Below are 15,445 nucleotides of genomic sequence, written 5' to 3' on the forward strand. Positions count from 1 at the left end.
AGTCGGTTGGGTAATTGCATAGCCTTCTAAATTGGGGAGAAATTAAATTATAAATAAACGAGTTTTTAAAGCTCTGTGCTGATAAACTGTGAATAACCCTAAAGGTGTATTAATACCATTAATTGAGTTAATAATTAGGTTTGTTCTCATTAAAATGTATTGTTTCTGAGTTGCATTGCATTTTCTAACAACCAAAAGGCATGTTCCTTAGTTTGTGAAATTGGACTTTTATTTTGAAGGCCCACGAAGTTACTGGGTAAAGTACAAACAGGAAGCAGAATGACAGAGCCCATTTGTTGAGGCAGGAGCTCTTATGCTGGTTTTTGTTAGTTTATTTTTTATTTTTTGTTCGTTGAGGCATAAGCTCTTACTCTGGTTTTACTTTTTTGTTGTTGTTGTTTCTTCAAGTTGTCTTCACGATTTTCAGCAATAAATTGTCGCTGAATCATCAGTAAAGACTCACGCCGTTATTCTAATGGGAATGCTACAGAAACTCATATATATATATATTTGGCATATATATTTCATCAGTAATAAAGAGGGAATTGTTCATGACTTTACTTTAGGGTCAACAAACATGGTATATTACTCATGAAGTATCAGTAACAAATGCTTAACATATAATGCATTTACAATCACTTTCAGTCATGTTTATATAACTTATTAATTATTACAAATACACTGGGGAAAATAACATAATACACTCACATATAAAAACAAGTTAATGGATGTGCTATTTTCCCTTTTACCAATGTAACAGCCTCAGATGTCTTGTTGCTTTTACAAATACATATGACATAAAAATGATGATTTTATGATTTTAAATGTTATCATTTTATAAAATATGAAAGTATGGAACTAAACTAAAACAAACCATGTGCATTAAGAAGGCAGATGTTTTACAAAACTATATGAGGAAGGGGATGTAGGATCTCAAATGGAAACCACATGCTTAATTAACATATTAATTACTGATATATACATATAGTGTACAAAGCCTTCATTACTCTCATATTCATTCATTCATACACACATTAGTTAATGGTGAGGAATTTAACCTTGCAGTTATTAATATGTTTGTTCCTGCTTAATTCATCCTTACGTACTGATGAGTTCATCCTTAATGAATCCCTTAATTAATGTCATGACTTGTACCCTTATTATAAAGTGTTACCAATATATTTAACATCAATTCTTAGTACATTTCTAATCTGATATACCTGGTGTATAATAGTGATACAGTTGTAATACTCTTAAATTAAATGTATTATGATTTCACTTAAGTATATTTAAATTAGTTCCATTTTAGTACAGTTAAGTACACTTAGCACAATTTAAATAAGACTTTTGTAATACTTTTATACTGTGGTTAAAGTATAATAAGTACAAAAAAAGTTGTTCCATTTTAGCACTCTTTAAATATACTCATTAATAATGTGGTTACAAGAAAATACTTTAGTGCACTATAGCATAATAATGCTTAGTATACTTTTTTTCTCTGCAAAAACTGCCGAGGCGCTCGGAGGAAAGCGCAGCGACTCGGTTCCGACACATCAGCTCACAGACGCAGCCTTGTTCTGATCCACATCACCCTAGGAGTGGTGAGGGGAAAGAAGTGTGCCATCTACTGTACCCACCCAAAAAGAGCAAGACCAACTGTGCTCTCTCAGGGCTTCAGCAGCTGATGGCAAGCTGTATGACTGGGATTCGAACCAGCGATCTCCCGATTGGAGAGTGGTAGTGTTTTAGTCTGCTGAAACACCCATAAATCACATTTTTGTTACTTTTTAAAACTTTTACAGCAGGTTTCTTTGTCTCTAACTGAGTGTATAAAATAAATTGGTTTGTCCTTGAAAAATATCATTTTTCTCTCTATTTCTTTTGATAGAAAGCTATTTGAAATATTTATCTAATCTCAGAATGAAATGAACAGTTGACTTTGGCCCTGGACTGGCCTTGCCAGAAGCTACCTGCCACCCCACGCTGTCAGTCAGTGATGGGGAAGCGGTGAGATGTGAACGGTGGGAAATGTGAAATGGAAAGAGCCTGCAGTCCAAAACGCTTGATCTTTAATTGTGTTTCTCATTTGCATAATGTGAAGATGTCGCGTGAATATTCAGCTACGTAATGGACTGCTTGAGCTCTAAACAGCATTATATGATGGGGATGCTTCATTTACTGGAGTTTTAATGATTTCAGACCTTTTATTCTAAGTTTCACTAAGGTTAAATATTTTAAATGTGGTTTATATCAAGATAATAGGAAAATGAGACTTAAGACGTCCCAGATAGAATCTCATGAAGATTTAATTTAATTCATAGAAAAACTATATTAAATATTATTACTACTACCACTACTACTCTCGTTCCAATTCATTTGATTTACAGCGCCACCATGTGGAGTAATGAAGCAGTAACTTTAGTTAGTCTAATTGGGGGGTAAGTATTAGAGAGATCAGAGTGCCTATGTTTCAATATATCGATTTATTGAAAATTTTATATTAATATTTGTTCCACCCCTGCTACGCCTACTACTCATAATAAACCTTTAAATCACACTGCAGAAAAAAGCACCACTAATAACTGTGTAATTACATGTTAACAACTGTGTTATAACAGTGTAATTAACAATGAAGTGTATACACATTGTTACTTAAAAATCACATCATACTTCTTTGATCATTGTTACGTGCCACAAGGGCACGTATATCTTTTGTGTTTTTTTGTTTTCTTTCTATTGTTTTCTTTCTACTCTACTCCTATCCTGCACTGTCCAGAGTTCTGCCAGCCAATGGGAGACATGCTGAGGATCAGCTGACCAGATCCACCAATGGGAGGAGTGGCTCACCAGGAAGGGGTGGTGCTTCCTGTTTAAATACCTCCACGTGTGGACTAATGGAGGAGGCTTTTGTATTTATGAGAGGCTTTGTGGTTCCATGTAGTTTTTAATATTGAGACTGACTGTTAGAGTATACTGAACCTCTGTTGAGGATTATGCTGATTGCCTCTGTTTGTTTAGCCTGAGTTTTAGCCTCCTGTGTTCTTATCTGCAGCTGTAACTTTTTATTCAGTTCTGTTTTTTCTAACCACCCTGGCATGGACAGGCAAGAAAAGGCGCCTATACATTACATCACAGTAGGTCAAACCTTGTATAGACACAGTAGGTAAGGGGTGGGTGCCACGTTTGTATATTTATGTTAGGTTATTTTGTTGGTTAGGTAGGTAAGTTGTTTTTCTTTATTTCTTTCCTTTGGCACCATCCGTGGTCCACCCAGAAGGTTGGTTTTTGAGTTTTAACTTCTTTAAACAAATCTGTACTGTTACACATAGCTTTTAAACAACTGGTATGTTTTAAGTACTGCTGATTTGTAAAAGAAAACCTTTTTCTGAGTAAAAAGCTAAAAGGAATTCAACTTGTCTGTCTGTCTCCTCACTTCCATTTATCAACACACACTAATAATGTTACTGCCTAACTTGTACCTCTCATACCCCAGCCACCATCTTACAAGGGGTATCGTAACTCGTAACAATCATAATCAGCAAAAACAGAGCATGTATAACATTTTATAACATCGATCGAACAGAGGGGACCAGTGATTTCATAATGAGTAATATATAAAAATAAGTGTAAACTTTGTGTTCATTATTAAGAGTTACACATGAAGTCTTAGTTCAACCTTTTTATGATTTATGATGAGCAGCTGTCCAATACCTTTAGTACATTTAATGCATTTCTATAAGTTACTTTATTGAATTAACAACTATAGTGATCAGTTAAATTTTAAATAAACAGTAAATTGGTAAAAAAAAAAAGCCTCTGCACTAGGCGTAGATAAAATCGATGACTTGTCAGAGTAATGATTTAGAAAGATATGGGACAGAATCGAGACAGTGACTTTTTTTGCCGGAGCTCTTTTGGAGCCGAATGGCCTTTTAAAACTAGAGGGAACTGAACCTTTTCAAATATTCATCACCTTGACTTTAATTATGCAGCTCCATTCTCACCAGAATAGAATATCTTAGTCTTTTGACAAATTAATTTAACTTTCTTGACATGTACAGTACATTTTTCCAGGTAGGTGACCTTGCCACAGACCTTGAATGTCAGTGTTCGCGCCATACCACCATGAACGACAACTGAATTCTGCATTAAACTGCTCAAAATATAACTTTTACCACATATTGCTTCAGACAGAACTAATTTCTACAACACTCGATCAGAACTAAGTTGAGACAGTATGGAAAATGAAATACGTCTTGTTTTATCTGCTCAATTTAATTTATTAACTTCCATGGATTCTTGCATTTCAGCTGTGCTGCACATTCCCAAATAGTTGGGACAGGGTAAATTTAGTGTTATAATTTAGGTAAAAATAGAATAAAGGCACAGGCTTCTGATAATTTACAAACTTCTTCTTGCTGGGTGTGTAGGTGGCACTCTCTTTTCCCTCATCATGACATTTGTTATAACTGTGTAGCAGAAATAATTAGTCCGTTCCTCTGACCATTTGCAGCATTCTGTCCATTCACAAGCTTATGCACAGGTTTCTGCATAAGCACAGGCTTCGGCCCATTCACAGTCCTCTGCCTATTTACAGGCTTCTGCCAATTTATAGGCTTCTGCCCAACCGCCCAGGCACAAGTTTTTGCCCATTAATAGGCAACTGCCCAGGCACAGACTTCTGCCCAGGCACAGGTTTCAGTCATCCAGTTCTTCCGAGGCACAGGCTTCTGCCAATTCATGAGCTTCTGCTCATTCACAGGCTTCTGCCCAGGCACAGGCTTCTGCTCAGGCATGAGTTTCAGGCATCCAGTTCTGCCCAGGCACAGGCTTTTGTGTACCCATTTAAAGGTTTTAGGCACAGACTTCTGCCCAAGCACAGGCTTCTGCCCATTTACAAGCTTCTGCCCAGGCAAAGGCTTCTGCCCATTCACAGGCTTCTACCTTTTTAGAGGTATCTGCAAAGGTTTCTGCCCAGGCACATACTTCTGCCCATGCACAGGCAATGGCACAATTACAGGCCTCTGCCCATTCACAGGTCTCTGCACAGGCTTCTGCCCATTTACAGGCTTCTGCCCCTTCACAGGCTTCTGCCCCTTCACAGGCTTCGGCCTATTCACAGGCATCTGCAAAGACCCAGGCACATTTTTCTGCCCATGCACAGGCAACAGCCCAATTACAGGACTCAGCACAGACTTCTGCCCAGGCACAGGCTTCTACTCATTCACAGGCATCTGCCCATGCACATGCTACTGCCTAGGCACATGCAACTGCCCAAATTACAGACCTCTGCAAAGACTTCTGCCCATTCACAGGCATTTGCCAAGACTTCTCCACAGGCTCTGTTCAATGCCCATTCAAAGGCTTCTGTCCATTTACAGGCTTCTGCCTATTTACAGGCTTAAATTTCCTTTGGGATAAATAAAGTATCCATCCATCCATCCATCCATCTTCTGCCCAGGCACAGGCTTCTTCTTTTTTTATAACTGCTGAAAGATTAGTTTGAATGTCCTAACAAGACCAAAGTGAGTTCAGTAATTGGCTTTCCAAATTAAGGGCAAAATTAGATAAAAAAAAAAAAAAAAGAACTGAAAGATTGAAGCTTCAGGACAGTTTTAGGACGAGTGGAGTGTTTTTGACTATTTTTAAAAAGTATTTTCCCCTCATCGCTCCAGGCTTAAACTACAGCAGGAGATTTCAGCATGTGTTGGCTGGTGGACTGCAGCTGGAGTTCTCTGTTGACTGTTTGGAAGATGAGTAAATCTGAGGAACGTGTTTAGCGGAGTGAGAGGGATCCTCACAGCAGTGTGAATGAGTGGTTTGAACAGGCGGAGATGGAGCAGTCCCTCCGGCAGTGTGGAAGTGTACTGCGGCGCAACGGGGGAGCGCTTATTAAAACTAAAACTGGCTCTTTTTTCCTGTTTTGGATGAAGATAAATGGCATGTGAGCTGTTCTGCTCAGATAATAGCTTCCTGTGTTCTCTTCCGGCTTTTGCTGGATCAAAAAAAGAAATAATGCTCTGGATACAGTAGAAGATGCTTTTCTGATGCAATATTATTTCCTTTTTCAGGTCTCAAAGACTACCGCTTACTGATAGCATCCTGCACTTGTTAGGAGACAAAATACTGTATAGATACACTGCCTGAGCAAAAAAAAATGTTACACTGTGACTTGCTTCAATAAGCTCCTGCAACGACACAAGATTTATACAATATACATTCCAGTGTTGCTGCATTAATTAATTTTTCACCAAGATCTTGCAGCAGCATTGATGATGGTATGATGAGTCTGACCACTGCACAAAGCAGCTCTTCTCCATCCAGCACATCCCAAAGATTCTCAATGAGGTTAAGATCTGAACTCTGTGGTGAACTCTCTCTCAATCCATGTGTGAAAATGATGATCTCATGCTCCCTGAACCCTGAACTCTTTCACAATTCCAGCACCATCAATCCTGACATTCCAGTCATATTGGAATATGCTTGTGTTCATCAGGGAGGAAAAAATTGATCCATTGATGGAATAAGCTGGTCTATATTCAGTATATTCAGGTAGTCAGCTGACCTCATTCTTTTTTTAAGCAAATACTGTTGCTGAACCTAAACCTGCAGACCAACTGCAGCATCAACCCACCAACACATCATTTATTTATGTCACGTCTGGTGTTGTAGGCGCTCCCTGTCCTTCCACACTTAGCTTCAACAGAGGTTCTCATTTAGACAACTACAACACCCAGAATGCACCACCCACTGACATCACACACACTGCCGATCACATGACACCTCACCTGCCCCGGCCAGGAAGTCCTGAATATTGCTTATTACCTGCAGTATAAAAGGACTGCTAACACACACATCTGTGCCACGTATTGCCTGGTTTCGCCCACATTACAAAGCGTTTATTTCTGTGATCGTTTTTCTCGTGTATGACCTTGCCTTTTGTTTTTTCGACCTTGATTTTTGCCTCGCCTACTCTGTGGATTTCCGTGTATTACCTGGACTGTTTATCGTTTCTGTTTCGGATCACCTCTGATACTGCCTGCCTCGTGTATGATCTCTGGACTGTGTATCGTTTCTGTTTGTGGATTATCTCTGATATTGCCTGCCTCGTGTATGACCATTGGACTGCCTCACTACCTGGTAATGGTCTTTACCTCCTGGTATCTGTTTACCGGTGTTGTTTACTCACTGCTTCTGTTTTTTTATACCCTGTGGGTTTTCAATAAAATCCTTAACTGGTTCCGCGAGTGTCTGTATTATGTACCACACCATGACAATTAACTTACATCCAGATGGAGACTGGATTTTGTTCCATTCTTGGTTATTGTCTGGATGTGATAAGCTTAGATAGCAAAAATAAAGGGTAAAAAATGTGTGCGTGTTAAAACTTTTGATCGGTACTATAGTTTCTTGTGTTCTCTTTGGGCTTTTTTGCTGGATCTTGGACAAAAAAAAGCCTCTCGCCTTCTCGCCTACAGTAGAAGATGGTTTTCTGATACGTTATGATTTTCTTTTTTTCATGTCGCACAGGCTAGCGCTTGCTGATAGCATCTAGCGCTCATCAGGAGACAGAGAGAGGGACAGAGAGAGAGAAATATATATGCATGAATTATTAATCAGGCCGCCAGCGTTGGAGCTTCAGGAGAGACTCATCATGGCCCATCAGCAGGAGCCGGGAGTTCTCTGCATTTCAAACAGCAGGCCTCTGCCCTACTGTACCAGCAAAGAAGGAGAAAAGTCTTCTGTTGGAATCTGACTTCCCCTTAAAAAGGCCTGTCAGAGCCTCCGGTTCTCCCACTGGGACTCTAATGAGGGGTCTGAAGTGATTGCCAGTGTGAAATGGCTTTATACGCGCTGGGCTACGCTATGCTAAGCGCTATTAGAGCCTCACGCTGCTCTGGGTTTACTGCGTTCTCAGGTACACAAAGACCTGTTGAGGAAGCCAATCAAATACAAGTTCAATCACTCTGACATTAATAGAAATGCTTCATTTTATTATATATTTTTCTTCATAATTCTTCATAATTCTCCATTTCCATTTAATGACAGGATGTGTGCTGTCTAATGCTAATGAGCTGAAGGCTAAAGGTCTTATTATATAAGGGCTTATATAGATGTATAGAAATAAAATACAGGGGTTTAGACAATAAAAAACAAAAACACCTGTCGTCATTTTAGTGTGGGAGGTTTCATGGCTAAATTGGAGCAGCCTGGTGATCAATCTTCATTAATTGCACATTATTGCACCAGTAAGAGCGTGAAGAGTGTAAAGCTTCAATTAGCAGAGTAAGAGCACAGTTTTACTCAGAATATTGCAATGCACACTATAACATTATGGGGGACATACCAGAGTTCAAAAGAGGACAAATTGTTGGTGCACGTCTTGCTGGAGCATCTGTGACCAAGACAGCAAGTCTTTGTGATGCATCAAGAGCCACGGTATCCAGGGTAATGTCAGCATACCACCAAGAAGGACCAACCACATCCAACAGGATTAACTGTGGATGCTGTAAGAGGAAGTTGTCTGAAAGGGATGCTAACCCGGATTGTATCCAAAAAACATAAAACCACGGCTGATCAAATCACGCAGAATACAATGTGCACCTCAACTCTCCTGTTTCCACCAGAACTGTCCGTCACCACAATAAATTATTGTGCTCTAAAACCAGGAGTTTCAGTTTCATTGTCCAACCCCTGTAGATATACCCCTCTCACAACATCTCACACCTAGAGCATGCAGTTTGATTGCCAGTGTTTTTCCATTGAGATTATGGCAGCTGTGAGCAATCAATAGCCTGGGTCAGCAACAGGTGCAGCTGAATTCACTAATTAGAAGGCCTGTCAGGACGCTTCTGGAAGTACATCTGGACACATTTAGCAGAACACTGCCTGTGTGTGTGTGTGTGTGTGTACAGGTGTGTGTGTGTGTACAGGTGTGTTTTATTCTGAGAACTGCAGTCGTTTCCTGGAACACGTGTTTGTATTTGTCCTGCAGGCGTTTGGACTGGAGGGCCATGTTGTTGAGCTGAGTGGGAATACGGTGAACCAGATGAGCTGCTAACAGTGTTTTCCTCAGTCTGAAGCTCTGAGTTCTGGTCGTTGGTCTCCAGTGATTTGATGTCCTGAAGAGCCCAGGCTCTCTGTTGCTCTGGGTTTGGAGAGTCCGGTCTCCTGGTTCAGCCTCTAAAGTCCCTGTTTACCATCTCAGATCTGAGATCTGCACTGGTGAGAGCTGCTGCTGCTGTTGGACCTCACTGAAAAAAATGATGGGTAAAATTTACTTAAAAAAGGTTTCGCAACTTTCTGCATTCGATTTTTTAAAGTCAATTTAATTTAAATTTAAATTTTATTTGAATTTAAGGAACTTCAACTCGCTTTCAAGACTTAAATTGACTTCAGTCATTTCTTTCTTTTATTAACTTTTCCTTTTTTTCATAAAATATTACTTAATTACAATTAATTAATTGATACAATATTACTCAAATAATTTATGACACATAATATATTAGAATTCCTGAAATTGAAATATTTTTAGGTAAAACACACATATTACACTTTTCAAAGAATGTATTACATGCCATCCATGTGTTAAGACAGTGTAATATGTGTGTTTTAACTAAAACATATTTTAATTATTGTATTTAAATTATAATATATGATGTATCATAAATTATTTGAGTAATATAGCATAAATTAAGTAATTGTCAAATTAAATACTCGCACGCCACACAGCTCTGACCAATCAGAGAAGACGAGTTAAGTTTAGGTTTTTATGCCTGTGTGAAAACAAAACAAACAGAGGGAGAAACGCTTCAAATTAACGAACTCGCCAACTGATCCGGATAATAAAAACTTTCACAACTACAGGTGTAACACTTAAGTCTTGAAACCGAGTTGAAGTTACTTGCATTTATCGGAAATTAAATTTACTTAAAAAATCAAATGCAAAAAGAACATTTTTTAAAGTAAATTTTAATGATCATTTTTTTCAGTGTTGGAAGAAGAAATGGCTTCATTGGACCGTAAATGAGTTTCTTCCTGTAAAGACAATATTTGAAATAAATATTGGTAAGACAAATTAGATGTTGTTGGATAAATTCCTGTCAAATACAGGGCTGGTTTCCCTTTTACACAATGGATAGATGGATGGATGGATGGATGGATGGATGGATGGATGAATGGGTGGACTGACAGACAAAAGAATATGTGTTCAGGCAGACAGGTGAATATAGTGAGATAGATGGATGAATAAATGAATAGATATAGATACATGGATAGATGGATAGATGAAGATACTGACTGAAAGAAACATTGGGCCCCTATTTTAGTGATCTAAAGATGATGAAACTGGTTGTCATTGGGACCACCCCAGGAAAGAAAGAGCAAGAGTTTCCTCTGTTGTAGAGTGGTTCCTACCACTGCTTTGCTGACGACACTCAGCTATACCTGTCGTTCTCACCAGATGATCACTCAATCTCTGCACGAATATCACAGTGTCTCTCAGACATATCTGCATGGATGAAGGAACATCACCTCCAACTAAACCTCTCAAAGACTGAACTTCTGGTCATACCAGCAAATCCTTCTATTCAACACAACTTTGCCATAACCATCGACTCTCTCTCTCTCTCACCGACAAAGGTTGCTAGGAACCTGGGTGTCATGGTTGATGACCAGCTTCTCTTCACGCACCATGTGGCCTCAGTTGCTCGGTCCTGCCGCTTTGCGCTTTACAACATCGGAAAAATTCGACCGTTTCTGACGCAACAGGCCACCCAACTCCTGGTACAAGCTGTGGTAATCTCACGCCTCGACTACTGCAATGCCGTACCAACTGGCCTCCCGGCCTGTGTAGTAAAACCACTACAGATGATTCAGAATGCAGCTGCACGTTTGGTCTTCAACCAACCAAAACGGGCACATGTCACCCCGCTGCTCATTGAGCTCCACTGGCTACCAGTTGATGCTCGCATCAAATTCAAAGCGCTTACAATCGCCTACAAGGTGATCACAGTACAGGCTCCTTCCTACCTGCACTCGCTCCTGAAGGCTTACGCTACCTCCCGGCCGCTGCGCTCCTCCAGTGAACGTCGCCTCGCTTCGCCAAACACTCACACAAAGCAATCCAGACTGTTCTCATACAGAGTTCCCCAATGGTGGAACAAACTACCTTCCACTACCAGATCAGGAGAATCTCTCACTATCTTTAAGAAACTCCTGAAGACAGAGCTCTTCAAAGAGCTCTTACTCTCCTAACACCTCTAACTAACTACCTTCTACTACCAGATCAGGAGAATCTCTCACTATCTTTAATAAACTCCTGAAGACAGAGCTCTTCAAAGAGCACTTACTCTCTTAACACCTCTAACAAACTAACTAATTCTAACCTCATCTCCTTCTTCCTCTTCTCTACTCCTCTATCCCATTATTTCCCTCTGACCTCCTTAAGGCCCTATCTATAGATGCTTTATTTTTAACTTCTATTATTTTTGTACTTAACCTCTTCTATTATTTGCACTTCAATATTGTAAGTCGCTTTGGACAAAAGCGTCTGCCAAATGTAATGTAATGTAATGTAATGTATAAATTCATCAGAGTAAATTCTTTGGTGGTTCCATCATGCTGTGGGGCTGTGTGATTAGTGCAGGTACTGGGAATCTTGTTAAAGTTGAGAATCACATGGATTCCAGTCAATATCAGTAGATTCTTGAGAACAATGTTGAAGAATCAGTGAGAAAGTTGAAGTTAAAGCATCGGGGCTGGATACTTCAACAAGACAACGACCCTAAACACTAAACACTAAACACTGATCAAAATCTACTAAAGCACTAAAGCATTCATACAGAGGATTGTAGATCTGTGGTGTGATTTAAATCAGCTGTTCATGATCAGAAACCTGAATAAAACCTGACTGAACTGGAGACGTTTAGTAAAGAAGAATGATCCAAAATACCTTCAACCAGACTCTCACTGGAAGCTACAGGAAGAAAGGAGGATCTAATACTGAATATTGATGTAATTTTTCTGTTGGGGCCCAAATTTATAAATTTATGTACCTGCTTAATTTAGTTTAAAGAATTATTGCACACTTTCTGTAAATCCTATAAACTCCTCAAACATTTCACTTCTCAAATATCACTGTTCTTCTGCTATATGATATATATTTAACTAAAACGGCTGATCCCAACAACCAATGATTTATAAAGGAAAATCATGACAATTATTAGAGGTACCCAAACTTTTTCACACCACTATAAAACAAAGGCTCAATACTGAGATATGTGTTTTTTGTGTGACTCTTTGGTTGAGTTTTGTTCAGTATCAGCTCTGTATTTTACTGCAGCTTGGTGTCCATTCTGCTGCTGTGAGGGGGTTTCTGAAGAGTGGGCTTTATTATGGGATGGGCTGTGGATGCAGATGACAGCACCCTGCAGGGCCTGCTCATCTCCACAGTGGCGTTATGGATAATTATGTCGCAGGAGACTCCGGCGCTTGATGATGAGCAGGACACGTCAGAGTGCAAACACGTCTTATTGACAGTAATTAGGCAGCAAATCATCCAATTAGTCACTCGGCGCACCCTCCCCAGCCGTGTCACTCTCTCACCCCAGAGGGGAGGAGGAGTGGAGAGGACAGCTGTAGGGAAGTGTGGGAAACACGGTTTTACTTACCGTATTTTTCATACTATAAAGGTGCACCAGATTGTAAGGCACATTATGAGACACTAGTAAGGAACAGGGGTGTCGCAATATTTTCCTTCTAATTCAGCAGGTCTCATCGCTGGGTGGTGGTGATAGGCCATCTAACTTAAAGCTAAGCTAAGTAAACAAAACTGTAATTCTTAAAAACAACAAAAATCATTTTCTTTTAAAGATAAACAAGCGCTGGATGTTAATCAGCATTAGCATTAGCAGCTTTTCTCGCTAGCTGCGGTTAATGCTATCAAATGCTGCTTGACAATGCAACACCGAAGGTCCCTGAGTGATATTAGCTAGCAGTTTGTCCCACGTAGCATTCTAATGAACGGCAAAAGAGCTAGCTCATATTGCCATTAGTAGCTACAGTCCAACATAATCATCTCTGAACAGCAAAAACATAGCACTTAGCACTGTTAGTGGCTATTGCTAGCTGTGCTAGCTGGGGTAAGCAGCAGACTACAGTCCGATAATGCTCACCTTTGAACGAGGAAATAGCGCTTAGCGGCTAATGCTTATGCTGGTCCAGCAGTGCTAGCCGGTGTGAGCAGCAGGCTATAGGCTAATAATACTCATCTAATGCTTATGCTTCTCCAGCAGTGCTAGCCGGGGTTAGCAGCAGGCTACAGTCCAATATATACTCACCGCTGAACAGCAAAAGGGCTAGCACTTAGAACGTTTAGCGGCTAATGCTAATGCTGCTCCAGCAGTACTAGCCATGATTAGCAGCTGGCTGCAGGCCGATAATACTCACCTCTGAACGACGAAAGAGCTAGATTTTCAGATTTCCACCAAGGCTGGGTGCAGCAGCATTAGCATTAGCGGCTAAACTTCACTAGCCACAGTTAGCGGTTAATGCTAATACTGCTTCAGGATTTAAACAGTTGGTTTGTCAAATAGTACAAGAATGATTTTAGTTTAATTTTAGTCTTGTGTTGTTTTTTGACATTTTTGTTATTGTGACAGTGTGCTTAATTGTATTAAATGGTATTAATATTGACTTAAAGTTCCTAAATTGAATTTCCTGTCTGTTTATGTGCTTTTAAAACCATAATCAATTACTATTTGCACTAAAAAAATAAGAAATAATGATTATAAATATATATATACATCCACATGCTTTTGATTTTACCAGAAATAACCACAAAGTCTTTATTAGTGTCACGAATGACCCAGGCAGGGAGACGAGGAGACGGACGCAAGTGCAGGTAAGGGCGAAATAAATAATTTATTAAATAAATAACAAATAAACAAAGAAAAAAGTAAACACGTAACAAAGATAATAAACCAAAATAAACGAGGGAGACTAGAGAACATAAACAAACTAGAGATAATGATAATAATAAACAAACAGGGAATATATACAAGGGAAGGTCTAAAAATAAACAGAGAAAAACACGGAACAAGGAGCAAGGGAAACAAACTAGGAATAATAGGAAACAAGAAATAAACAAGAAGATTATAAACATGGAACTAGGGCTAGGGCTGTAATAACAAAGAGACACGGAGAGACAAAACAACAGAGGTTAGTGCAAAGACCGACGAGGGACAAGTGGCACAGGGGATCTATTTAAAGAAACAGGAAACACACTAGAATTGGAAACACCTGGGGAAGCGGCGGAGCTACAAATGAGAAACACGTGGTGGAAAACTACTGACAAGAGACACAAAGGAGCACAGGTCACGTGGGAATAACACACAGAGACATGACACAAGTCCAGGACGTGACAATTAGGGGTTTATTAGGTATTTAAAGTCAGTACTAAAGTGTTTTAGTATTAAATAAACATTTTAGAATTAATAGTTTCCTTCCCTTCCCACTCTGAGCTCTAATCCTCATGTGAGCCCAAAACGTAGCCATGAAATTCATTGTGGTCTTCTAACAGCGAAAGGAAGAGGAAGAATCTTAGCTTGACCTACAATTTTCTCAGTGATGGAAAAGGAACGCTGGAGTTTATGAATAGCGGAGGGTCGAGACGGTGCCGAGCTGTCCGTCACCGTTCCTCTACAATCTGCATTTAATGGGCCGAGCATGTTGATGAATTCAGACGTGGCATTTGTTGTGCTCTGCTCTTGTGGTGGCGGTAAAATAGCAATCACCAGCGTTTAATCTGACTGGAGAGTCGTCACAATAAACGCTCTGCTTCTGCGTTCCACTGTTATCATTCCTCAGACTCTCCGAGTATTAATAGTGCTCCTCTGCTTTACTGGGCCAGACACCAGTCAGGGCTGGAGTGCTATATAGGCCAGTGTCTTCTGAGACTTTGATGCTGGGTTTGTGTCCCAGTTCTGAGGAACGTTTGTTGAATGGCGGCTGCCGTTTATAGAGCAGCAAGACCGACCTGAGACACAAGGTGATGGAAAAAATCTGACAATCTGCCAGCACCCGATACAACATATTATATTATATATACAGCTCTGGATAAAAAATAAGAGAGCACTTAAAAACGATTAGTTTCTTTGATTTTACCAAATTGAAAAACTCTGGAATATAATCCAGAGGAAGATGGATGATCACAAACCATCAAACCAAACTGAACTGCTTGAATTTTTGCACCAAGACATAAAGTTATCCAAAAGTAGTGTGTAAGACTGGTGGAGGAGAACATGATGCCGAGATGCATGAACAAAAACTGTGATGAAACTTTATGAATATTGAACTTATATATGAACTTGTTTTTTTGCATTATTTGAGGTCTGAAAGCTCTGCATCTTTTTTGTTATTTCAGACATTTCTCATTTACTGCAAA

This window comes from Astyanax mexicanus, chromosome 3 (assembly GCF_023375975.1).
Source record: "Astyanax mexicanus isolate ESR-SI-001 chromosome 3, AstMex3_surface, whole genome shotgun sequence".
Classification (NCBI taxonomy): domain Eukaryota; kingdom Metazoa; phylum Chordata; class Actinopteri; order Characiformes; family Acestrorhamphidae; genus Astyanax; species Astyanax mexicanus.